The sequence below is a fragment of the Megascapheus bottae genome, chromosome 20 (assembly GCF_031878675.1).
Source record: "Megascapheus bottae isolate mThoBot1 chromosome 20, mThoBot2.hap1, whole genome shotgun sequence".
Taxonomy (NCBI): domain Eukaryota; kingdom Metazoa; phylum Chordata; class Mammalia; order Rodentia; family Geomyidae; genus Megascapheus; species Megascapheus bottae.
Window position 1 is genome coordinate 35,798,336 of NC_143528.1, and position 26,161 is coordinate 35,824,496.

The window sequence follows — 26,161 nt, forward strand, 5'->3', positions numbered from 1 at the left end:
GTATCTCTGGTTGGTTTCGAACTGGAACGGGACATTTTTGGCCTGTGGGAGTGGTAATGCAGAAGAAAGACATCCTGGCATGCATTCCGGGATGGAGAAGGGAGGAGGAGGAGAGAGCGTGCTGACAGTCAGCAGGGTTAAAATGCATGCTCATTTCAAGCGTGGAGTGAGACCTGGGAGGGCGGAGGCCCGGCGGTGAGGGCTGCCCACGGAGCTGGGGAGGTGGTGTCAAGGAATGGGAGGAGCCCGTGGGCCTCGCTGCATCAGGGATGGAGTTCGCAGGGGAGGCAGCCGAACCGGCCGGGATCCGGGTCCAGGCTGCCCCGCGCCGGAAGGCCGGAGCGGGCCGGGTCCCGGGCGGCGGCACGCCGGTCGCCCCACGTGGCAGGCCCAGGGGAGCCGGGCGGGGCGGGCCTGCCCCGTGGGGGCGGGGCCTGCCGGGGGCGGGGCCTCCCGCTGACGCGCGGGGTATATAGCCGGGCATGCGCGTCTCGACGGGGCCCGGACGCTGGAGGGGGGCTCCTGGCTGTGTCTGCCGCCGCACGGGTTGAGCTGCCCTACCGTCGCCGGCCGCCTCTGGGCCTGGCGAGTGAGTCTGCGCGGGCCCAGCTGCCGGCCGCCGGGCGTCAGGTGAGGACGGAGAGCAGGCGCTCGGGATGGACACGGGGGTGCAGGGGCGGCGCGCCCCGGGGGTGGGGGGCGCCGAGAGGGGGTGGGGATGCCGGTACGCACCGGACCTGGAGCCGCTCGGGGCACCGCGCGCCACCAGATGCGACCGGCACCTGGCCGCGGTGCCACGGTGGCGTAGAGGAAGGAAGGAGGTCACACAGACTGTCCCTTCGGCTAGCAGGGCGCGGGATGGGGGGGAAGAGAAGGGCGCCCGAGCCGCCGGGAGCTGCGCGCAGACAGCGGCGGTGGGCTTCCAGGAGCCCGACGACCCTGGGCGCAGGAGCCCAGTGGATGGGCAAACCTGATGCGCGGACCCTGGGGCCGCTCCGAGGGGGCCGTGGGGGTCTGCGCTGCGCCCTCTGGGGACGGTGGGTCCCTCCTGAGCCACCAAGATCGATGCCCCGAATTTTCCAGCAGGGCGATAGCGGGACCCGGGAAACTCCAAGGAGGCGCTGCTGACCCCCCCACCTGGCCTACCGCGAGGATGGCTCGTGGGCTATTTTTGTTCCGACTGACCAAGTTAGGTGGGCTGGGTTCAGGCTGCCCTCTTTTGGCGTTTTAGGGCTATGGGACCAAAAAAAAAAAAAAAATCGAGGCAGTTTCATCATGGGATCCGGAGGTCCAATCAAAACGTAGAAAATTGCCCTTTCTCTGGGTTGGAGGTCCAGTTTAAGGGATCTAGCGTCGGCCTGGGCCTAGGCTCCCACAAAGCTGTTCTCTCCAAGTAGTTGCATGGTCTGTGTGTCCAAAAGTCCTCTTGAGTTTGGTGATTAGGTCAGAGGAGGAGTGCTCTCTCCTGTGACCTAAAAGAAAGGCTGGGGCCAGGGGCAGCTTTGACCGGATTCTTCCTCTCTGAACAACTCAGACTGGGATTTCTGACTTTTAGTCCTTTCTTCCCTGGTAGCCTCCAGCCCTTGAAACAGGCACTTGCATGCTGTGGATGTGATGGTAGGGAGGGGTAGGGGCTAGCCTGAGGGTGGTCACTTGGGCTTCTGTTCAGGCTCTGCTACTAGCTTTCGGGTGACTAAGGTCAGACTGGATGGCTTATCTACAGTATGTACATTTCTGTAATCATTACCTCTTAAAACGTAGGCCCGCACCTAAACACGGAAAGGAACTTTCTTTGAGGAAGCACCAGAAGGAGTGTCCAGAATTGATCTTTCCAAGGCTGGGTTATAAACCACTTATTCCCATTTTTATTGGCATCTCAGGTGAGTTTTATTTTGTGTTGTTTTCAGTTGTGTGGTAGTCAGAAGATGGACTGGTAGACTAGGAAGATTTCTAGATGTGACAAGGGGCACGTAGATGGTGGGTATCGTCTCTTTGGGGAAGGACCTGGACAAGAAGGCACCTTCCTACCTGCTCTGGCTTTTGGTCCTCACCTAGTCTCTGGGAGTGTGGAGAGGACAAGCTGAGGGCTGAGAAACCTACTGACAAAGGCTAGGGGTTGACCATGTGATTGTCCTGGCATTTAGGCAAGAAGAGTCAGAACCATGGGTCCCTTGAGGTACAGAGCCTCATGATTCTCAGAATACAGATCCAAAGCCAGAGATGCTGCAGAAGAGCAGGTCTGAGGCACATGGCTGGTCTGTGCTCTGAGAGGGCCACTCTGATGGGGACAAGCAGGCCTCTACCATAGAGGAACAGTGAGGTAGTTACCTGAGATTCTTGTTGCTAGGGGCACTGAAGTTCAGATGGTGATGGTGACAGGAAGGAAGGGGCTTCTGAGTCAGATATCTGTGTCCAAATCCTGGCCTCCGTACTCTAGTGGAAAATGTCTTAATCTCTTGAGTCTGTTTTCCCTGTCTTATGGGAAATTGTGGTGGTACCTAGAACCTGTCATCCTTGTGGGTGGAATGGGTGGTTTACCATTGTATTTAGTTCTGAAAACATTTCTTTAGAAAAGAGACACTCCTCTTTTAGGTTAATAGTGTGTGTGTGTGTGTGTGTGTGTGTGTGTGTGTGTGTGTAGGTGTGTGTACTGCATAGGACTAGTAGCCCTGTTTTCACAGGCTTTCTGTCTTCCTTTTTCCTTACTTGTTCACATAGAGGAACCTCAACTCACATCCACTATCCAGACAGTCTTGGGAATCCCCCTAGTCTTGTCAGGCTTCTGGAACCCCTCTCCTCACTGTGCCAGAACAATTCCACCTGGAATGCCCAGCACATTATCTCAGTGGAGTTTGTTTGAAAAAAATGAGATACTGGATCCAGAGAGGTTAATTGGTGTCCCCAAGTAACATTGTTCCCTCATGGCCAATTGGTAGGGAAATACTAAATAAGTGGTTTATTTTGATGCCTAGGTGTGGAAAAATTGCTGATAATTGTCTTTTTCTTAATACCTTGAGGGTATCAAGGTATACCAAGAAGGTATACCTTTCCCCTTTGTATATTGGGGGAAAGGGAGGTGTTTTTTGCTTCAACCAAAATGTTCTTTCTGGAACATCTCTTACTTCCTGTTTGCAGACTCCAGAGGTTGGAGGGATGAGTAGGGTCATGTTGGTCCCCCTTGTACCCTCTGCCCCAGCAACACACACTGGATTCTATAGTGGGCCCTCTCTGACCTCCAGCCTGGCGGCTGTCAGAAAGCCAAGAGATAAGGAGTCCAGAGTCTGCTCAGTTGGGACTGCTGCCAGCCCAGGGCCTCTTGCCTGCCCAGGGCAGTGGCACCACAATGGCTGCAAGCTTCAGCAGCCATCTCACCTCCCAGTTGGGGCCCCTAGTTGAGCCCAGATGAGATGGGGAGGCAGAGCCCCCTGCTGCACTCTCCAGCCTGGACCAGGCCAGGAGCCAGCCATGTAAGATGAGACAGTCACAGAATCTGTCAAGGGAACAGTCTCAGCCATGGGACACCAAATTCCCTATCTTGGCAACTAGAGACCTGACTGTTGTACAGCCTCCTGACCCACAGCAGGCCCTGGAGAGTCCTGGGGTTTGATGAAAGGGTGACAGTCCTAAGCTTATTACCAGCGAGTCCCTAGTGGTTCTCTGAGGGCACTCAACACTAATAGTTAATCAAATACCCATTCAAAGTTGGGAATTAAAGGGCTAGAAATGTAGCTCAAGGTAGAGTTTTCTTGCCTAACCTACACAAGGCCCTGAGCTTCACCTGTAACACTGTAAACAAAACTAAAACCATGATTTAAACAATTTATTTTCTCTTAAAATTTTCTCTCTTTTTTTTTTTCATTCACTGAGGCTTTTTTATTTTTTAAGGTGGTTTTGGGGGTGAAACTCAGGGCCTGGACCATGCTATGCAAGCAAGGGCTCTGTTTGTTAAGCTACATCCTGATCCCTTCACTGAGATTTGTTTAGGGCCAAGGCCTTTTCTTTGAGTCTTTTGGTCCTCTAATTAGACTTGCAGATTGTACAAAAAAATCTTGCTTAGGGATAGCACCTGCAATTCTGTTACCTTCCCCCTTCCTCCTTCCCTGTGTTTAATGTCTGGATCTGCAGACCTTCCCATATGGCTATGTGGAAGGCTTGCACTCTTCCCTGTTTTGGCTACTCAGTATTCCATATCATGGAAGTATTCTTTTAAAAAATATTTTCCCCAACTTAGGTTTTTCTATTATATACTAGGCTTCAAAGAAACAACATTTTGCAAGTGGTGTTTCTTACATGCATAAATATAAATGTGGACTTGTATGAAATAACATTATTAGGTAAAGTTTAGCTATATCTGTTTAATTAGTTTTCTTTTCCTTCCTTCCTTTCTTTCCTTCTTTCTTTCTTTTTTTTTTTTTTTTGTACCAATCTTGGCCCCTGAACTCAGCACCTGGGCTCTTTCCCTGAGCTCCTTTTGTAGAAGACGAGTGTTCTACCACTTAAGACACAGTCCACTTGCTTTTTTGAGTAGTTTATTGGAGGTAGGTGTCTCATGGACTTTCCTGCCCAGGGTGGCTTTGAACTGTAATCTTCAAATCTTAGCCTACTGAGTAGCTCAGATTACAGGCATGAGACACTGGTGCCTGGCAACTTTTCATTTTTTAAAAAAATATTAGAACTTAAAGCAGTTGAATTATATATGCAATCCCATTTTTATATATACTTTTTTTTTTATTGTTGTTGTGGTGGTGGTGAGGCTTAAACTCTGGGCCTGGGCCCTGTCCCTGAGCTCTTCAACTCAAGGCTACCCTCTTGAGCCACAGTGCCAACTTCTGGTTTTCTGGTGATTAGTTGGAGATGAGTCTCATGGACTTTAGTGCCTGGGCTGACTTTGAACCTCGATCCTCACATTTCAGCCTCTTGAGTAGCTGGGATTACAGGAGTGAGACACCACACTTGGCATATATATACTTAATTTAATTGCACCCCTGCTTTTTGGGACAAGATCTCTTGCGATGTGGGGTATAGTAAAGCTCAGAGACAATGCTCAGGCCCTGATTTCAAGCCCCATGACTACAGAAAAAAATCCCTTGCTACATATATCTATATATAGCCTTCTACTTAACACCCTTCTGCTTTCGTCTCATGAATGCTGAGATTGCAGGCAGGAGCTACCATATTATGTCTTAATATAGTTCTTTTGTTGTTGTTCTGGTGCTCAGACCTGAACTCAGGTTTTGCTTGTACCTGATATTCTACCACTCTAGCCACCTCTTCAGTCTGGCATTTTTGCAGGTTAATTGGTGATGGAGTCTCACAGACATTTCTGCTTGGGCTGGTTTAAATCTGGATCCTTAGATCTTGGCTTCCTAAATAGTGAGGAGTACTGTACAGGTGTGACCCACTGGTGCCTAGCCTGTTATTTTGAATTTAGGTGTACTAAAGATTTGCAAAAATAGATTCTTCATGCTGCAGGACAGTTATCAAGAGCAGGAAATCAACATTGGCATGGTATTATAAGTTGTAGACCTTTTAAAAAATGGTAATAAATAATCTTCCCTGATGCTTTTCTGCTCTCCTTTAGTTCATTTAGTTGAGGATTCTCCTTCGTATCTCCTGTAGTCTGTAACACACAGTTCCTTGCTCTTGGAATGTGGTCATGGATTCTGAGCAAGAACATAAGCATGAGGTTGCATCCTTTTCAGAGGATATAAGGAAGCATTTATGTCAGGCATTTAGGTGAGTGTGTCCTCCGAGGGCTAAACTCCGGTCCTGTGCTGAGTACTCTGTCAGCCATCTCTAAAGATGCCGTTTACCTGACTACTTGGTGCCTGCTGCATCTTCACACTGGAAAAGTTATTATCTTTCTCCCTCTATAGACTGCAATCCTATTTCTCCTTGTACTTTCACCCTCTAATTTTAGCATCCATCTGTGGATCTTAGTTGGAACAACAATTTCTGGCTTGTTTGCTTAATATGTCTCAATTTCCCTCTTTCCTCTTAGGTTTATTAATTCTGTTGTCATAAAGAGCTGGCTTTTCCTTCCCATTTATATCAGACTTTATTCTAGGAAACACGATCTCTACGATTATTATTTGTGATTCAAATTGTTTCAGACTTGGCCTTCTTTTTTTTTTTTTTTTTTTGCCAGTCCTGGGCTTGGGCTCAGGGCTTGAGCACTGTTCTTGGACTTTCCCAAGGCTAGCACTCTACCACTTGAGCCTCAGCGCAACTTCTGGCTTTTTTGCTATGTATGTGGGGTACCGAGGAATCAAACCCGGGTCTTCATGCATGCTAGGCAAGCACTCTACCACTAGGCCAAATTCCCAGCCCCTGGACTTGGCCTTCTTTTGGGGATACTTGGAATGGAACCCAGGACTTTACATATACTGAGCTATGTCTCCAACCTAGCTTTGGCCATTTTAAGATTTCCTTCTCTGAGTCCTGTGTTCTTTGACAAGTGCTATGTTCTTGTTATTTTATTTTATTTTATTTTAATGTTTCTTTTGTGTTGTAGTACATGAAAATATTCCTGTTTGATTTTCTGTCATTTTCCCCCTTGGACTCTAGAATTAACCTAAGGACCCAGAATGGACTCTAGAATCCCCAAGGATCCAGATGGTATAGAGAAAGAAAACTCTGGGCTGGGAATCTGGCTTAGTGGTAGAGTTAGCTGTGGCTTAAGTGGTGGAGTGCTAGCCTTGAACAAGAACGTAGGGGTTGGGGGAGCGAAAGGGGGACAAACACATGAGAAGGGGTATCAGTGTGTGAGAAGAAATGCACCCACTACCAGACCAGCGTAACTGTAACCTCTCTATATATTACCCCGGCAATAAAACAAAACACCAAAACAACAGCAACAAAAAGAAGCTTAGGGACAGTGCCTAGGTCCAGCATTCAAGCCTCGGGACTAGCAGAGAGACAGAGAGGGGTGGGGGAGGACTCTGATTGTTGGTAAAGGGCTCTTCACTACTGGGGTTGTCTTTGTATCTGCACCTCGTAGCACATGAAGCTGTGAAATATACTAACCCATGCATAAGCACATCTACATATCAAGATTTCTGTCTGTATATGTATTTGAAAACATGAGTTTATAGTGATACCACCTTCTCCAATCTGTCACTAAGGTTTTATCCCTTTTGTTATTTATAACCTTTCCAACAGAGAAAAACGCCTCAACCATCTTCCTTCTCCTTCCCACACTCCCTTCTCTCCCCTCTTAATCCTCTTCCTCCCTCCCTCCCCACCTCAAGGCCTAACCTCAGGGCCTGTTCTTAGCAAGCACTCTATCATTTGAGCCATGCCTTTACAGGTAGGGTTACCTGTGCTTCTGCCTGGGGCTGGCTGCACACCACAGTCTTCTACCCAGCCTCCTTTTCCCTCAGTATTTCACATAGATGAAATTCCAGGCATACATCACTGTACCTGGCCCATTGAATCATTGTCTTAACGTTGGGTTGTAGTTCATTTTCTAATTGTGTTTTCTCATATTACCATGACACCAATCTACAACTGGATTTATTTGACTCCTCAGCCGTGGGATGACAGAATCCAGATGGGGGGTGAGCTTCTCTCACAAATATGGGATTCAGTGCCCTGGGATGGACCAAATGCTCCATCCGCCTCGCCTGGTCTAAGTGCCCCTGACTACACATGCCTGTACTCTTCTTCCTTGTTCTTTTTGCCTGCCCATCTCATCTGTCTTAGGCAACTTTCCTACGCATTTCCTAGTTTCAGAGCTCTTTGACCCATAGAATATACACTTCTGATGTTAGAAGCTGAAACCTGGTCCAACACCTAGTCAGAAACACCTATCACTCATTTCTACAGTGCCATCTGCTGTCACTGGGCTTGCCCTTAACATTGTTGGGAGGGTGGGTCAATGAGAAGGCAGCTAGAATGGGAAGGCATGCGGATTCGGCCTCTTTGTGATACTCAGGATGGAACCCAGGGCCCCACGTGTACTAGGCAAGCTGTGCACAGTCAAGCTTTGCCACCTGTGACCAGTACTGCTGCAGCAAGTAAAAGTCTGTCTATCAAAGCAGGCAAGCAGCTTAGTATAACACCCACAAGGTATTAGCTGGCATTCTCACCTGGAGGAGTGGCACTGCCAAGTTCACCTTGCTGAAGTTCTGAGGTTCCTCCCCCCTTCCCCTCACTGTTCCCTGCTGGGTGCCAATCTAAAGCCTCTCAAAGTTCCTCGAATTCCCTTGTGGGTTCCTTTGCTATCTTAATGTCAACAGAAAACTGCAGAATCCCCTTTGTTAGAAAATGTGACCAAACTCCAAGCTTAGAGTCTCTTGTTTACAGTTCCTGTCCACACACAATGACAGGGTCATTGGTGATCATCTTAGAGTTCTAACCATGGATCAAGTGATCAAGCCTGACTTCCAGCACCAGAGGTACTTGCCTGAGATATTCCCTAACAAGCCTGTTATAGAGGCTCTTATACAGTGCTGGAAGCCAGAAGCATGAAACCCTGGTGTGGGTAGGACTTTGTTCCAGCAGACCATAGGGAAAATCCTTCCTTGCCCTTTCCAGCTTCCAGTGGCTCTTGGCATTATTTGTGACAACATTACAATGCCCGCTTCTGTCTCCACATGGCCTTCCCTTCTGTGTGTCTGTCTCCCTGACCTCTATGGAGCAGGGACTTAAGGGTATTGCTCAAGTTGTTAGTAGAGAGCCTTCCTAGCACACACAAGGTCCTGGATTTGATTCCCAGTACTGGAAGCAGGGAAGGAAGAAAGTTATGAGTCAATGAATTTAGAGCATGTCCAATGACTTCTTGAAATTTTACATAATTTCATCATCAAATTCCTATTTCCCAATCAGATCGTATCCTGAGAAGTTGGATAGATGAATAGGAGAGTCTTTGAAACTCCTGGACTCAGAGCAGTAAAGAGATGGCCTTTGTATGCCCTAGGTCATGGAGCTACAAAGGAAAGGGAGATAATATTATTTATTATTACTTTTTTGTTTTTGTCAGTTGTGGGATTTGAACTCTGGGCCTGGTACTGTTCCTGAGCTCTTCAGCTCAAGGCTAGTGTTCTTTTACTTGAGCCACAGCACCATTCTGGCCTTTTCTGTGTATGTGGTACCAGGAAATCGAATGCAGGGCTTTGTGCATGCTAGGCAAGCACTGTACCACTAAGCCAAACTCCTAGCCCCTTATTACTTTTTTTTGAGACAGGGTTTTGCTACTATAGTCCATGCTTACTTGAACTCAGTGATCCTTCTGCCTCATCCTCTCAAGTGCTGGGATTGCAGGCATGAATCACCATACTCAACAAAAAAAGGGAAATTTCCTCCAGATCTAAGAGAGAAAAGGCCCCAGGCTCTTGGTGTCCACAGTGTTGGCTCAGATCTGAAAGCTCTGGGGGGAGGGGAGGAGCACATTCTAGATCCAGAAGCTTTGTAATACAGCCTGTATTAAGAGGTCCTGTTGAGCATGCAGCGGCCTATAGCATACGCAAGGCTAAGAATGTGAGCAGGGATCCCACACAACTTCTGTAGCAGAGGAAAACCTGAGTTCAAAGAGTTTACATAAGCCTCAGTAGCTAGCTAGAAGGAATGCCCATGTGAAAAGTCAAGCACAAGCTTGATGAATCAGAAGTAGATATACAGACACTGGGCTTCACATAGGAAATGCTGGCTCAGTGCTGAGGTGACCCAGGCTGCTAAGTTAGAGAACCTTGTACCTACCTGTCACAAACTTCTTCTCACGTCATGCTTCTTGCATAAAGCAAGTTCTGTATACCAGATACTTCTTATTCATTTATTTTCTCAGCTACCTTAAGGAAAGAATTCTTAGTGTCTTCATTTTTCCATATAAGAAAGATGTGACTTGCTTTGGGGCTGGGATGTAGCTCAGTGGCAAAGTGCTTGCCTAGCAAGTGCAACTTCCTGGGTTCAATTCCCAGTACCAAAAAAAAAAAAAAAGACCAAAAAATTACAGTTAAAAAAACAAACAAAACAACCAAAAAAGAAAGATGTGACTTTCTTTTGTAATCTTAGCTACTCAGGAGGCTGAGATCTGAAGATGGCAGTTTTAAACCAGCCTGGGCAGGAACATCTGTGAGACTCTTATCTCCAGTTAACCATCAAAAAGCCTGATGTAGAGCTGTGGCTCGCATGGTAGAGTCTTAACCTTGAGCACAAAAGCTCAGGACAACAGCCAGACCCTGAGTTCAAGCCCTAACACAGGAACTTCTTCAAGTTATGACTTGATTCAAATCTTTGAAGCTAATGAATTTAGGTTCAAGGTTCAGACTGAAGTCTGTTTGACTTAGAATCCCCTTTTGATCTCTGTATATTTTGTTATATGGATTACCTTTTTTTTTTTGGTCAGTTATGGGACTTGAACTCTGGACCTGGGCGTTATCCCTGAGCTCTTCAGCTTAAGGCTAATGCCTTACCCCTTAATTCACAGCGCCACTTCCTATGGATTACCCTTATTTAAACAATTTCCTTCTATTGTATAGTTATATTGCTTGTCTTTTGCAATGTAGCCCAGGGTGGCCTAGAACTCATGATTCTCCTGTCTCTGTTTCCTGGGTGCTAACATTACAGATGGGAGACACCATGCTCAATTTGTTGTTTTTCACTCCTGTAACTAGTACAAAAATGCAGGACTGTGAGGGCAGGAGGTTTTATGTTTGATGGTAGTTGTTGAGGCTGGATATGATGGTGCATATCTATAATGCCAGCTATTCAGGAGGCTGAGATACAGAGGATTGAAATTCGAGGCTCAGACAAAAAAGTCTCTTGATACTCTACTAGCAAAAAAGGAGAACTTGGAGGCATGGCTCAAGTGGTTGAACCCCAGCTGAGCAAGCAACCAGAGCAATCACAGAGCTCTGAGTTCAAACACTAGTACTGTATCCTTCCCAAAAAAGATAATTTTGATCCAGTTGAATCCCTAAGATGAAGTTTAATGACTTGACAAAATGATGTGAAATATGTTTCTGAAAGAATATATGTAGAAAAATAACCATGAACAACTTTAAAAAGAAGCTTGTGACCTACCCTACTAAAGGAAGAAAAGTATGTCATTGGCCTAGGATGGAGCAAACAAAAGTACAAAGTTCAGCCGGGCACCAGTAGCTGGAATCTTAGCTACGTAGTAGGAGACTGAGATATGAAGATCTCAATTCAGAGCCAGTCCAGGCAGAAGAGTCCTTGAGACTCTTATCTCCAATTAACCACCAGAAAACTAGAAGCAGTGCTGTGGCTGAAAATGATAGAGTGGTGTCTTGAGCAAAAAAGCTCAGGGACAGTGCCCATGCCTTGAGTTCAAGCCCCATGACCAAAAAAAAAGAGTACCAAGTCCAAAAACAGACCTCAATATGTATCAAATGGTGTTATTTCTGAATAGCTATAGTATATTTTTGTTTTTGAAATTAAGTCTATGTAGCCCAAACTGGCCTCAAACTTGTGATCCTTCTGCCTCATCTTCCTAAGTAAGGATTATAGCTGTGTACTACCTTCCTCCACTTTGTAGAATATCTTGGAATCAGTTCTTTCATTCATCATGTGTGATTTTTCTTTTTTCTTTCTTTTTGTGACAAGGTCTGTTATATGTATAGGCCAGGCTGGCCTTGAGCTCACTGTAGCTCATGCTGGCCTTGGACTCACAATCCTCCTGCTTTCCCTTCCCAAGGGCTAGGAATACAGGCACATACTCATGCCAGTTTCTTCTTCCTTTCTTTCTTTTGTCTTTTTGCCAGTCCTGGGGCTTGTACTCAGGGCCTGAGCACGGTCCTTGGGCTTTCTCAAGGCTTAGGACTCTACCACTTGAGCCACAGTACCACTTCTGGCTTTTTCTATGTATATAGTACCCAGGAATCGAACCCAGGTTTTCGTACATGCTAGGCAAGCACTCTACCACTAGGCCAAACTCCTGGCTCCATCTTCTTCCCTTAGCATCAGTCTGTTCATCTGGAAAGTGAAGTGATACCACATATCCCCAATTTAAATATATATATATATATATAGTTGATTCCTGAGCTTGAACTCAAAACCTCATGTTCCCACTGGGCCTTTTCTGCTCAAGCTTGGCATTCTACCACTTCTGGCTTTTTACTGGCTAATTGGAGATTTGTCTGCCTTGGCTGGCTCAGGACCTCAATCCTCAGATCTCAGCCTCCTGAGTAGCTAGGATTACAGGTGTGAGCCACTGTGCCTGGCTTGAAGGTTGTATTATTTTTATTTAGTTATGTATTTATTTTTGTCTGTTATAAGGCTTGAACTCTGGGCTTGGGCTCTGTCCCCGAGCTCTTCAGTTCAAGGCTAGCATTCTACCACTTGAGCCACAGTGCACTTAAAGAATTTGCTTCTTTTGCTTTTAGATTTTTGCCAGTCTTGGGCTTGAGCTTGGGGCCTTGGCCTGAGCCTTGGCCTCAGTCCTGGGCTTTCTCAAGGGTAGCACTTTACCATTGGAGCCACAGCACCACTTCTGGCTTTGTTTTTTCTATGTATGAGCTACAGAGGAATCAAACCTGGGTCTTCATTGCATGCTAGGTAATCCCTCTACCACGAGGCCAAATTCCTGGCCCAGTTGATGGGTATACTTACTACAGTATTTTTTTTTTTTTTTTGAGATTCTGTGACCAGCACACCTTATCCATGCTGTAAAATACTGGGAAGATTAAATGAAATAACACAAACAAACTGCTTAGCATGGTGCCTGGCAACAGCAATAAATCCTAGCAGTTCTTATTGCCATTACTGTGAAACTAAGGAGGAAGGAATGGCATGAGTACGAGTGTGTGGTGTAGCTGGGAATGACTGTCTAAACATTGCTCGTTTGGGTGGGTGGTATTTAAAGCCTCCAGAGATGAGCAGTCTGAGGCCGACGTGCCTGAGCAGTGATGCCTGAAGTGACCCAGGCTCTTCTCACTTGTCTTTCCACTCTGCCATCTTCCATATATGTCCTTGGTGCTTATTACTGTCTAGCTTTTACTCAGTCAGGAGAGGAGGGAACGCATGTGGACCATATGTAGGGCAGCACATAAGTCTACGGCAAGCAGGACATGGCTCTAGTTTTTACTGCTCAGAAATGACTTCTGGGTTTTCAAAAGAGGTCAATGACTAAACAATACTAGGATAACTGGCTGACTAGAAAAATAAATCAAGTGAGATCCTCTTTCACACAGCTGAACTAAGTTCTAGATGGAGTAGAGATGTGTTTGGTGGGGTTTGGTTTTTCTTTTTCTGTGTGGCTGTACTGAGGCTTGAACTCAGGACCTCACATTCTTACTTGGCTTTTTCATTCAAGGCTGGTGCTCTACCACTTGAGCCACACCTCTACCTCTAGCTTTTTGCTGGTTAATTGGAGGTAAGAATCTCATAGAGTTTTCTGCTCAGGCTGACTTTAAACCACACTTGTCAGGTCTCAGGCTCTTGAGTAGCTAGAATTGCAGATGTGAGCTACCAGAGCCTGGCTAAGCCTTAAGTATTTAAAGTACAAGGAAATTCAGGCAATCATGTCTTATTTCAGGGTTAGAAAGGTTTTTCTTAGCATGATACTAAAAGCAGAGCCTTAAAGGAAAATGGTAATATTTTAAAAACTCACCTCTATTTAAAAATTTCTGTCACTGAGCTGGGCTGCAGTGGCTCATGCCTGTAATCCTGGCTACTTAGGAGTCTGAGATCTACAGGTTGCTATTCAAGGCCAGTCTGGGTAGGAAAGACTGTTATGCCCAATAACCTGGTTCAAGTGGTAGAGTGCTAACCTTGAGCATAAAAGCTCAAGAGCAAAGCCTAGGCCCTGAGTTCAAGCCCAGGATCAGCACAAAAAAAGGGGGAGTGGGGGAAGATTATTCAAACATACAGCAGAAGGTTAATATTTTCATTGTCCAGTGAACTCTTAAATAAACCAATAAAAAAGAAATAAAGATGAATGTATCTGAGCAACCATGAACAGAGCAAAGCCATAGATAATCTGTAAACCAAAAATATTAATGTTTGTGAAGTTAAGAATGTGATCAGCTTAGCTAGGCTCTGATGGCTCATGTCTGTAATCCTAGCTACACAGGAGGCTGAGATCTGAGGATCACAGTTCAAAGTGAGCCTGAGCACAAAAGTCTGTGAGACTCATCGCGGGTTAACCACCAAAAAACCAGAAGTGGCACTGTGGCTCAAATGGTTGAGTGATAGCTTTGTGCTGAAGAGCTTAAGGACAACGTCCAGGTCCAGAGTTCAAGCCCCTCAACCAACAAAAAAAAAAAGAAATGTGTTCAGCTAAGCTGAGTCAAAGAAGTCCAAATTACCAGAATTACAGACCAAGCCATTTTTTTATTAAAGAATTTATTAACATTGATTTTTTTTAACCTGTTACATTGGCAGAGATGAAATATTCTAATTCTCAACATCAATGAGAATTCAATGAAATAGATACTCAAAGGGAATAGGAGTATGAAATTTAGCAGATATTCAAAATCTGAGTTCTGAAATGCTCCAAAACCCAAAGCTTTTTGAGTGCCAATGTAAAACAAATAGAAGATTCAACACTGAAACTTTTTCATGCATAAAATCATTTTTTTAAGTTATCTATCTTGGCCGGGAGTGTGGCCTAGTGGTAGAGAGCTTGCCTAGCAGGCATGAAGCCCTCGGTTCGATTCCTTGGTAAGTATCACGTATACAGAAAAGGCCAGAATTGATGTTGGGGATTAAGTGGCAGAGCACTAGACAAGTAGAAGTGCTCAAGGGTATTGCCCAAGTCCTGAGTTTAAGTCCCAGGACTGGCCAAGAAAAAAAAAATGTTACCTAAAATTGTGAGATTACATCTCCAATTAACCACAAAAAGCATATACAGTTATGGATCAAGTGGTAGAGCGCTACTAACCTTGAGCGCAAATACTCAGGGACAGTGCCTAGGCCCTGAGTTCAGGCCTTAGGACCAGCACACATTAACACACACACACAATTATCTAAAACTACCTATAGACTATGTCTATAATATGTGTATGAATGGGCTGGGAGTTTGGTCTAGTGGTAGAGTACATGCCTACCATACAAGAAGACCCAGGTTCGATTCCTGGATTCTACATACATAGAAAAAGCCAGAAGTGGTGCTGTGGCTCAAGTGGTAGAGCGCAAGCCTTGAGAAAACCCAAGGACAGTTCTCAGGCCCTGAGTTCAAGCCCCAGGACTGGGAGGGGGAGGGAAGAATGTGTATGAAACAAGTGAATTTCTGAAATCCAAGAAAAAATGTACACACAAATATTCCAAAGTGATTTATTTTTAACCTGAACAGTGTCTGATAGTAAGGCAGCCCTTAATAAATATTCGTGAGTTGGGCCTAGTGGTACAATGCTTGCCTAGCATGTGTGAAGACCTGAGTTCGATTCTTTGATCCCACATACATAGAAAAAAAAGAAAAGCCAGAAGTGGTGCTGAGGCTCAAGTGGTAGAGCTCTCGCCTTGAGAAAGTCCAAGGACAGTGCTCAGGCCCTGAGCTCAAGCCCAGGACTGGCCAAAATAAAAAAAAAAAAATCATGAACTGTAGTTCCTGAGGGCTCATCCCTGTATCCTCATTTGAGAAGATCCTCTTCGTTCTTTGGGGCCTTTTCCTATGCCTGTTTGGGGTGGGGAACAGAAGCCGGCAGCTCTCCTGAGCATTACTCTTCCTCCAGGAAGGAAGGTGGCAGCTCTTCCCAGCTGGGAATCTTTCACTTCTTTTACTGGAAGTCCAAAAGGGTCTGTCAGTCATGAGGGCCCTGCACTGTCTGGCATTTTGTCTGTCCTTTCCTGGAAGCCAGAGGGCTCCCCTGCCCAGGGACACTTGTTTTCTCAGAGCACAAAGTGCAGTGCTTGGGGCCAGTGGCAGCACACTGGCTTGTGGGAAGTCTGGCTCTGCTCCCAGGTGGTGTGTCCTGTGCTCCGACCCCAGCCTGGGCCACATCCTCCGCTGCCCATTTCCCCCAAGTTGGATACTTGTCATGTGACAGGCTGGGCAGGTTGTCAGGATACTAGTCCCTGGGTAGTTTCCAGGCCAGTAAGCCATGCAGTTCCCATCTCTCTTTTTTTTTTTTTTTCCCAGAAAGGTGCAAAGAGTACAGAGGCACCCACTCCCCCAGACCTGGGCAGCTGACCAGTGTTCCCTGTGGGACAGCCTGTCCAGCCCTGAGAACAGGTCCCGTGTTGTCCTTTCCCGTCCCTCTTCAGCTGCCCTTCTGATTTCCAGCCGATTCATGTAGCAGAGTCCTTGGCCCTGGGTGACTGGTGACTGGATGTGAGCTCTAGGGACCAGCACGGCTGTGACCTCGCTTACTTTCACTCACACCCTCTTCCTGGCAGCCACTGCCAAGCCCCTTCCCCCAACCTCTCTGTGCAGTTGGCAAGTCCTGGGGGTTGTATGCGTAATGGGAGGGAACTCAGAGTTTCCATGAGTAACTGAGAAATTCTAGAAACAGCCAGTACTCAGGGGTTTCCCATGAGTACTTTCTTTTGGTGGGATTGCAGGATGATCCCATCCTGGACATCTTTGCTGTGTGCCTGTGCCTACTTCCCTCTACCTTCCCTTCGGATCCTGCACCCCACCACAGACTTAACTCGTCTGGCCACCTGGGGTCTTTAGCTACCTAAAGTGGCCCTGCAGGAGAGGGATTTTCCCCGTCTGAGGCTGATGTGGTTTGTTGAGAAGCCCAGCTGTAAGAGGTGTGATGCCCATAAATGGGCAGAGGGAACAGAACAGTCTTGGGTATTCATTGGGGAATGACGATGTGCCAGGCTCCAGGAATCAAATAGAGATCTAGTTTCTGCCCTTATAGAGTTTACTGTCTATCTAGTATGAGGAGACAGTTAAGAGAGGAAGACTGTTTTTGGAAAATGATGTGTGTTAAGAGGAAAATGAAGTAGGATGCTAGAGTTCTGAATGACTGGGAGAGAGGTTTTTGGTTTTGTTTGTTTTTGTTTGGTACAAAGTGACCTTCAACACCAGAGGAGACCTTTGAACAGAAGCCTGTTACAAAGATATTGACAAGCGCCTTCTAGGCCTAGGTTACAGCAGGGGCAAAGACTCTAAAATCAGAACAGCTTGGTGTGTTAAGGGAACAGAAAGAAGGCTTAGGTACTAACCAGTTAGAAAGGTCAACCACAAAGCTAGTTGGGTAGGCAAGGGCCTGGAATGAGAGGTTAGATTTCCATCTACTTCAACTGGGAAGTCATTGGAAGAATTAATGCAAAGAAAGAATGGCAATCAGATTCATACTTTGCTTTGTTTGTTTTGCTTATCTTGGTTGTAATGTGATTTATTTGTTCGTTTTGCTTATTTTGGTTGTTACTGGGGTCTGAACTCAGTATCTTGTGCTTACTGAACAGGTTGTCTACTGCTTGAACTACCTCCTAAGCCCTTTTTGACTTAGTTTTCAAATAGAATCTCATATTTTTTTTACCAGGCTGTCTTGACCTTGATCCTATTTATGCCTCCTAAATAGTTTGGGTGACAAGTGTGAACATACCATCATGCCCAATGCTATTGTCTGAGATGTATCTTCTTTAACTTTTTGCCAATATCTGCGTCCTGAGTAGCAGGAGTTCTAGGTTTGAGCTACTAAGCACAGCTAGATTCATGTTAGTAGAATGACTCATTAAGCTGTAGCCAGAAGATTTGAGTATTTGATGCATTTGTTAGACTACAGCAGGGATGGGAGTTCATGGTATAGGAGTAAGTGCTAACTGGAAGGCCACTTAGGTAATTCTATTTTAACTAACACTTCCACATTCTACCATTCACTTATTCAAATCTATTTTTATTTTTTATTTTTGGTCAGCCCTGGGGCTTGAACTCAGGGCCTGGGCACTGTCCTTGAGCTCTTTCAGCTCAAGGCTAATGCTCTACCACTTGAGCCACAGTGCTACTTCCCATTTTGGGGCGGTTAATTGGAGATAAGATTCTCATGAAGGACTTTTGTGCCCTGGCTGGCTTTGAACTGCTATCCTCAGATCTCACCCTTCTGACTAGCGAGGATTACAGGTGTGAGCCACTTGGGCCCAGATTCACTAAAATCTTTTGTACTCTGTTGGTTTTAGTAGGAAGGCTTGGATGGGTTTTCTCCTTTTTAAGAGTGAGACAGGTTTTCCAGCTCTTCTGAAAAGGCAATTGTTATTAAAATCTCTGAATGTGTGCTTGATTGCTGACAATTCCTTCCCGAGAATCTCCTGTACTTTGCCTAGACAGTACTTTTACTCAGGGGCTTTTGGGTTGTCTCTCCAGGTTTTTGGTGAATAGTACATTTATAACAGTTCTTATTTCCATCCTTTCTTCTTCTGTGGGGTTGAAAGTCACCCAAACCAGAGCTTGTCTCTGAAATACAAACCACAATCAAGAGCCCTTTCTGTGTGACAATCCGATTGCCTCTTGTTGGCTGGAAAGGGTAGAAAGCCTTTAAGTCCAGTTAGAATGTTGATCCATTTTAATAAGAAAGCAGTGTAGGGTGGCAGGGAGAGGGCACATAGAAATAAGGCATAAGCAGCCATGTTTGGGAAGACGATACTTCTTTTGTATGATCTTTTCTGGAAACAACTGGGAAAAATGGAAACTTCGGCCATGTAGCCCTGATCTATGGCTTTAGTGTGCTAATAACTAGAAATCTGGTTGTCTTTGGCCTGGAATCCATCAGGGTACTCCTGACAGCTGCTCTCCAGAGCTCTGGCCTGGGTAAAGCTGGGTTAATCAGGAGGGCAAAGAGACTGGGTTCTCCTTTGAGAAAGTTTTGAGAAGACAACCCAGCCTATGCCTCACCCTTGACCTGTGACCCTACATAATGCCACATCCCTAGTGTGAGGTTATGCCTGCTTTCTTAAGTATTTTGGATTTACATATCCACATAGTGAGTATTTAGGAAATCCCTGCCAATTTCATCAGACAGTTAAGAAACAACTCAGACAGTTACTAAGCCTCTAAAGATGGGTGTGGTGATGCAGTCTTATAATCCCATCCACTTGGGAGGCAGAGGTGAAAAGAAACCCTATCTGAAAATTAAACTAAATCCAAATGGGCTGACGGTGTGGTTCAAGAAGCCTGAAATTCAGTGCCTCCTTCAACAGGGAGTGGGGGGAGGAAGAAAAGAAACTTAAGCTGGTTCTAAATGTCCAAAATTGTTTGACATTGAAACAGAGGAAGGTAAGAACACATCTAGATGGGGAGGCCAGAGAGGTCTGGTGCAGAATAGCGCAGAAACTGTAGGGAGCATGGCTCAAGTCCCAGTGCTATAGCAGGACAAGCAAACTGAGCTGAGGTCAGCAAAAAAGAAAAAAAAGAGAAGCTACTTTTCCTATCTAGCCACACCCAAGCTGGGAGATCACCTGGAGCAGGTGCAACCCTCTGACACTCCCCATTGGGCAGATGTGAAGATAGGAAGTGCAGGAGAGGCAGGGCATCCTGGAGGAAGTGATAGGCCCAGAACAGAGGGGGGCCAGATGAGAAGGCACAGATATTCTGTCCAGTGCAGTGTGTCTTACTCTGAGCAGCCTGATGTGTGATGGAAGATGGACCAGGAAAGGAAGGCAAGGACGGGTAGATGGTGTGTGGAATCTTAAGGAGCAGGATGCTTTGCTTCATGGCGAGCCCTACAACCTACTAAGCAGAGGATGTAGAAGGCTTCACCTCAGTAATTGGATGATGGCTTTCTGTGGCCTTGGCCAGAGAATGTGCTGGGGGGGGGGGGGTTGGGGAAAGGCACTGGAGGGATTATGATTCACAGTGATCATTTCCTTTACTGCCACCTTTCTAAGCCACTTTAGAAATAGGCATTTTTCTCTTTCTCATGGAAACAGGGCTCAGTTATCAGTCTGTTGATAGGTACTGTGGTTACTAAGAAGGTGAAAGCGCAGGGTACCAGGTCACAGGCTGGTGGGCAGTATCCATGCAGGAATATTGGCGCTGGGCAGAAAGGGCTCCTGACATTTCCTTCTTGCCCCATTTCTGTTAAAGTGCAGGAAGGGGAGGGAAGACTCTGGTCCCAAACCTCCGAGATGATCAGAGCGCTCATCAAAAAGCACATAGCTGGGCCCAGTTTCTGACGTTAGTCAGTGATGGTGCTGCTGCTGGTCCAGGAACTGCACTTAGAGAGCTATTTCTCTTTAGAAATGTGAATGCACACACATACACACACACAGAGAGAGAGAGAGAGACAGAGAGAGACAGAGACAGAGGGAGAGGCAGAAAGAACTGGGCATTTTAACATCTCAGTTATGGAGCCTGGGCCAGGTCATGGCCTTTGAAGGGACTTGAGTGGGCCTGCAGGAGAACTGGAGGGCAGGACAAAGGCAGTCTTGGCAGGTGAAGCAATGCAGACAGAAGCCTTGAGGGCATGTTTTTGCCCCTTGTTGTGCCTGCCAGAGAATTGGAGCTAGTATTTCTTTTTCTTTTTTTTTTTTTCCACCAGTCCTGGGGCTTGAACTTAGGGCCCGATCACTGCCATTGGGCTTTCTCAGGGATAGGGCTCTACCCCTTGAGTCACAACACCACTTACTGCTTTTTCTGTGTATGTGGCATGGAGAAATTGAACCCAAAGCTTTGTGTATGCTAGTGAACACTATCACTGGGCCACGTTTTCAGCCCCATGGAGCTAGCATTTCTGCATGGTTTGCCTGCTATAGGGGACTTGAGCCAACTTGTGCTGGGGTCAGGGTGGTGTTTTCTAACTCTGCTTGTGCCATCTATTGCAGAGCCTGTTCTCTCTGGAAAGCTCTGAAGCCCTCATGGGAAGGACAAGGCTAGGTTGCCAGGCTCAGTTGCCTGAAACCAGCAGGTAGATTCGATCTTCAGATCCAACTGGTTCTACCTTCTTCATCTAGACAAGTGTTAGACCCTCTTGTCTAGATCCTCTGGCTCCTATTTCCACCCTCCTGTCTACACTGAAGCCAGTCTGGTATATTAAAACTACATCAAAGGGGCCGGGAGTTTGGCCTAGTGGTAGAGTGCTTGCCTAGCATGCACGAAGACCCGGGTTCGATTCCTCGGTACCACATACACAGAAAAAAAGCTGGAAGTGGTGCTGAGGCTCAAGTGGTAGAGTGCTAGCCTTGAGAAAGTCCAAGGACAGTGCTCAGGCCCTGAGCCCAAGCCCAGGACTGGCAAAAAAAAAAAAACAAAACATCAAAGGCTGGAAGGTCGCTTAGTGGGGGGACACTTGCCTCGCACGCTCAGAGCTCTGGGTCTCATCATCAACATTGCACCCCTCAGAATCCCACAATGGTCTTTTAAGATGCTGCCTCCTCTAACACCATGAAGTTTCTTCACCTTCATGTGACCTGCAGAGCAGGCCTTGCTGGTTTCTTTTGGAAGTGGAAGATTTGGTCTCAGAGCCTCATCCTTATGAGACAAGCATTCTAGACCTTTGCACAGAGCTGTGGCCTTTGAGTCATGCCTCCAGCCATTTTTTTGTGGGTCATGGGGCTTGAACTCTGGGCCTGGATGCTGTCTTTAAGCTCTTCAGCTCAAGGCTACCACCCTACCTCTTTGGCCACAGCCCCACTTTCCCTTTTCTAGTGATTAATTGGAGAGCCTTACATTCTTTGTTTTTTACTGCTTGGGCTGACTTTGGGCTGACTTTGAACTGCGATCCTCAGATCTCAGCCTCCTGAGTAGCTAGGATTACAGGCATGAGCCACCGCGCCCGGCTCCAGCCATTTTCTTTGCATTGAATATTTTATAGACAAAATCTCAATTCTCAGGCACAATCTTCCTAATTAACATTTTCCCTGGTAGCTGAGATGACAGACCCATACTGCAAGCCCAGCTGTTAATTGAGAAAGGGTCTCGGGCCTGAGATGACCTTGCACTGTAATACCACCCATGGAAAGAGGCTGGCCTCTCTTCCTCAGCATGGACCCTAGGCATCCATTTTGTTGGAGTGTCTCTGATAGGGGCAGTAGAATTCTACCAGAGGCGGCTTAGCTACTGAGGGCTGAGGAGGCAGCAGGCTCTAGGTGTAGTCTCTGGGTGCTCAGCCTAGAGCCTCATAAGTGCCAGTTAGTCTTCAGGCCATTTAATAGCCAGTGCAGAATCTCCTTTGCTTAGCTTGCCCACCGGCACCCTGAGCTCTGCAATGCCTTTTTATTATGCTGTCAGTGCCTTGTACAATGTTTGCTTTCCTGCTGTGTGAGGACCAGTACTTGGTATGTCCTTTCCATCTCGGTGAGTAGCTTAATCTGTGGTAATTATTCCTGGTAATGAATATTTCCTGTGAAATGAATCTGTTGGATGAATGAACTCCTGGACAGAGTTCTAAGTCTGATATGTATAAAATAGCTTTTAAGCTCAATTAATGTAAGTGAACTTAAAGGTAAAGGGGTAGCTTAGAGGAGAAGGAAGCCATCACCTGATAGCTGACTCAGATGAGCTGGATGACACATGGCCTGTGAGCCTGGGGCATGGGGCATGAGGCGCCTCTGGGCCTGGCCATTGTCTCTGAGCTCTTCGGCTCAAGCCTACCAGCCTACACCTTGAGCTACAAGTGTCACTTCTGGTTTTCTGATGGTTAGAGATGAGAGTCTCACAGACTTTAGAGTGTGTGCTGGGTCTGAACCATGATCCTCAGATCTCACCCTCTTGAATAGCAAGGATTACAGGCATGAGCCACTGTACCTGATGACTCTTGGATTTGAAGGAATAAAAATCTATTTAGAAAAGCGTCCAAGGCCGGGCACGGTTGGCTCAAGTCTGTAATCCTAGCTACTCAGGAGGCTGAGATCTGAGGATCAAGGTTCAAAAGCCATCCCGGGCACAAGAGGACCTGAGACTTTTATCCCCAATTAATCTCTAGAAAACAGAAAGTGGGACATGGCTTAAGGGTAGGGTGGTAGCCTTGAGCTGAAGAGCTAAGGGACAGCGCCAAGGCTGAGTTTAAGTTCCATGACCCACCGGGAAAAAAAGAAAAGTTTCCAAGGAGAGAGCATAATTCCAAGTTTAAAGTAGTAGGGGAGAAGTAATGGGAATGGTCTGTGGCTTTCTGGAAGAGAGAGTTAGCTGAGATGACTTCTGAGAAAAGCATTTGGGACAAGGTGAGGGCCAGATGATGGAACTGAACTAAATAATTAAGTAATGTACCGGCCGGTTCCCTCTGTCTTCTCCCCTCTGTGAGCTCCATCATTTTACCACTCTGCTGGGCTCTATGGACATATGCTCTGCTAAGGGCAGTCCCCACGTTGGCCCTTGCTCTGACTCACCGTGGTGTCTCTTTTCATTGACCCCAAGAAAGCCAGGGGTTTTTTTTGCTAGTGGGTGATGTAAGTGGGGGATCTGAGCACCATATTTCCTAAGCCACATGCCGGACTCTATGGTCTGGCAAATAGAAGTGAACTTACCAGCACAACAGGTCAGACTTTTGCAATCAAGCGTCTGGAAATTGTTGGTGGGTGAATGATGAGAAGGGTGATTGAACTGGGCCAAGCATGGGTTGAGTAGTGTCCTGGGTGGGGAGTGCTGGCTAGCTCCTATGAGCCTCTTTCCTATCCTCAGCTGCCTAACTCAAGTTAGTTTTGGAAGTCCTCCTGGCTTCCTCAGGCCCAGGCTCCTGGCTGGGCTGAATTCCCAGAATGTACTTTCCCTCCAATTCTGACGTCAGCCTTGGGGCTGTCCACTATTAAACCCACTCTGGGCTCAGCATGGAGTAAAATAAACGTTCTGGGCCTGTCTGTGCAGGCAGTCCTGGGCCCTGACCACTAGTCTCTCATAACCTCCTCCCACTGGCACTGACACACGCAGGGGGCTCAGTAAATATTGGTTGATGAGCTGCAGGCTGCTGCTTCTAATTTTGTGCCCAGCTTCTGGGTCATCATCACTGTGGGTTTTTTGGTTGTTGTTGAGTGTTCTCATCCTGCCCCTCCCAGCAGCATGCATTTTCTTGGGGGAGAAGTGGGGTACTGCCTCCCACCCCCACACATATATCTGTGAAATCTCCCACTCTGGGTGGCCTTTAGTCCAGCCAAAGTCTGAAGCTTAGGAACTGGGAGCAGAGAGCAATGGCCTTTTGGGGGTATGTAGGAGAGTGAATAATTAGGTGGGAGGGCCAAAGGAGGCTGAAGAACCACTGATTGACAGCTTGAGCCAGGCAAAGTTCAGTCTGTGATATTTGCTCTGGGGTGACGCTTCCAGCCTGGGACAGCTCCTTTGAGGTGAGTGTGGCAGCCTGATCCTGAAGATGTTCGCTTGGTGAGTGGGTGGAGGGCCATAGTTTGGGTAGCATTGCTTGAAACTCTTTGAATCCCATCAAAGATTCTAGAGCAGTGTGTACTGCAATACTAAACTGAAAAATTGCTGGTTTTGTCATTGAAGATACTAGAACTTACACAAGTGACTGGACTGATGTTTGTTTGACTAGGAATGTCAAGAATATGCCTAAGTATTTGGAGACCGCTTGGAAGTTTTTAAGATGAACGCGACAGCACATGCCTATAATCCCAGCTACTTGGGAGGGGGAGAATTGAGATTTAAGGCTAGCTTAGACAGTTACCGAGACCATGTCTCAAGAAAACAAAAGGGTTGGGGGCATATAATTAGAGCATTTGGGCAGTTTTTGTGATGAGATCTATGAGTGCTTGCTTCTATGGGTTCTAAATTTTGAGTCATACTTAGATGGTTCTTTCTGATTTGTGATTTTGCCCATCCATATTATTCTATTGCATGCATATGACCCCTTCGGATACATCAACAGGCTAAAGTAAAAAGAAAAAAAGCAACATAAACACATGTCAAATACCATCATGCAGAGGTATCTGTCACTAATATCAGGCTATTGGGTATGGAGAAATAGACTTAAAATTCTTATGTAAAAACATTAAAATTTCTGAAATGTGACATAAGAAAAAGAAACTGTAATGAAATTAAAGTAAAATCATTACATTTTAAAGAAGTATATTATTCATAAAAGGTAATTTTCTATTCAGTAAAGAAAATAGCTTAATCCTATCTATCCTTTTGTGTTTTCATTTCAGATAGTATGTATTAACTGTTAGCTGTGAAAAATGAGGGCATTGGAAAGGTCATATTTGTTCTCATCTCTTTTCCTTCATATCCTGATTATGTTAATCATACTAATGAATTTTTCATTTTTATAATACTTTGATGTATCTCTAACCATAATCTCATTAGTAGTACTGGTTGTTGTTGTTGGACTGGAGATATGGTTAAAGTGGTAGAGTACCAACCATGAATAAGAAAACAGAATGAGAGTGTGAGAACTTGATTTCAAATTATAATACTGGTACACTCACAACAAAAGACAACACAGAAAACTATGGCCTCAGGCACTCTATTACTGAACCACAGCACCACCCTTTATTTTTACTACTGTACTATTAACTGCAGATCGCTGTGAAATCACTTTCTTCCTATCACGGAAACTGATTTGATCTCTGAGTTCTTTCATACTTGTAGATTTCTGCCTGGTGTCTTAACCAAGTCTGTGCAAGAGCCTAACAAGGAATATTTTAGATCTGTATTTTCTTTCTTTAGAATTGTATAGGTGTTCTTACATTCCCTGATGCTGTATGATACCACAATGAAAATAGTCTGAATTTTCTTCCATGTAAGTCAGGTTCACCAGTAACCCCAGCACGCAGCACTAGGGAGGCTAAGGCAGCATCATGGGTAGAGTTGAAGGGTAGCTTGGGTTATATGTAGTGAAATCTTATTTTAAAAAACCAAGTCCCCCCCCCAAAATGTTTTTAGTGTTGACTAATTTTCTTTCTTTCTCTATTTCTTCCTCCCTCCTTCCCTCCCTCCCCCCCTTCCCCCCCCCTCTCTCTTTCTTTCTTTCTTTCTTTGGTTGTGGGGGCTTGAACTCTAAGCCGGGGCACTGTCCCTGAACTCTTCAGCTCAAGGCTACCGCCCTATCCCTGGAGCCACAGCTCCACTTTCAGTTTTTTAGTGGTTAATTGGAGGTAAGAGTCTAATTGATTTTATTGCCTGGGCTGGCTTTGAAACACAATCCTCAGATCTCAGCCTCTGGAATATCTAGGATTACAGGTGTGAGCCACCATGCCTGGCTTGCTTTTTTTTTTTTTTTTTTTGCCAGTCCTGGGGCTTAAAGCAGGGCCTGAGCACTGTCCTTGGGCTTTCTCAAGGCTAACACTCTACCACTTGTCCCACAGTACCACTTCTGGCTTTTTCTATATATGTGGTACCAAGGAATGGAACCCGAGTCTTCATGCATGC

General features: G+C 46.0%; 1 protein-coding gene across 4 annotated transcripts in view; it reads left to right on the plus strand.

The window, feature by feature from the left end:
- Nucleotides 1–513: 513 nt before the first annotated feature.
- Nucleotides 514–26,161, plus strand: part of Slc39a14 (solute carrier family 39 member 14) — a 48,360-nt gene continuing 22,712 nt past the window's right edge. For 2 of the 4 annotated variants that reach the window (XM_090354300.1, XM_090354301.1), the window contains exons 1-2: nt 514–630; nt 1,762–1,880. The gene's annotated coding sequence lies outside the window, so the exon portion shown is untranslated. Of the gene's footprint in view, nt 631–1,761; nt 1,881–23,610; nt 24,121–26,161 lie in introns of those variants that run through there. The other 2 variants (XM_090354302.1, XM_090354303.1) reach the window with 2 other exon arrangements.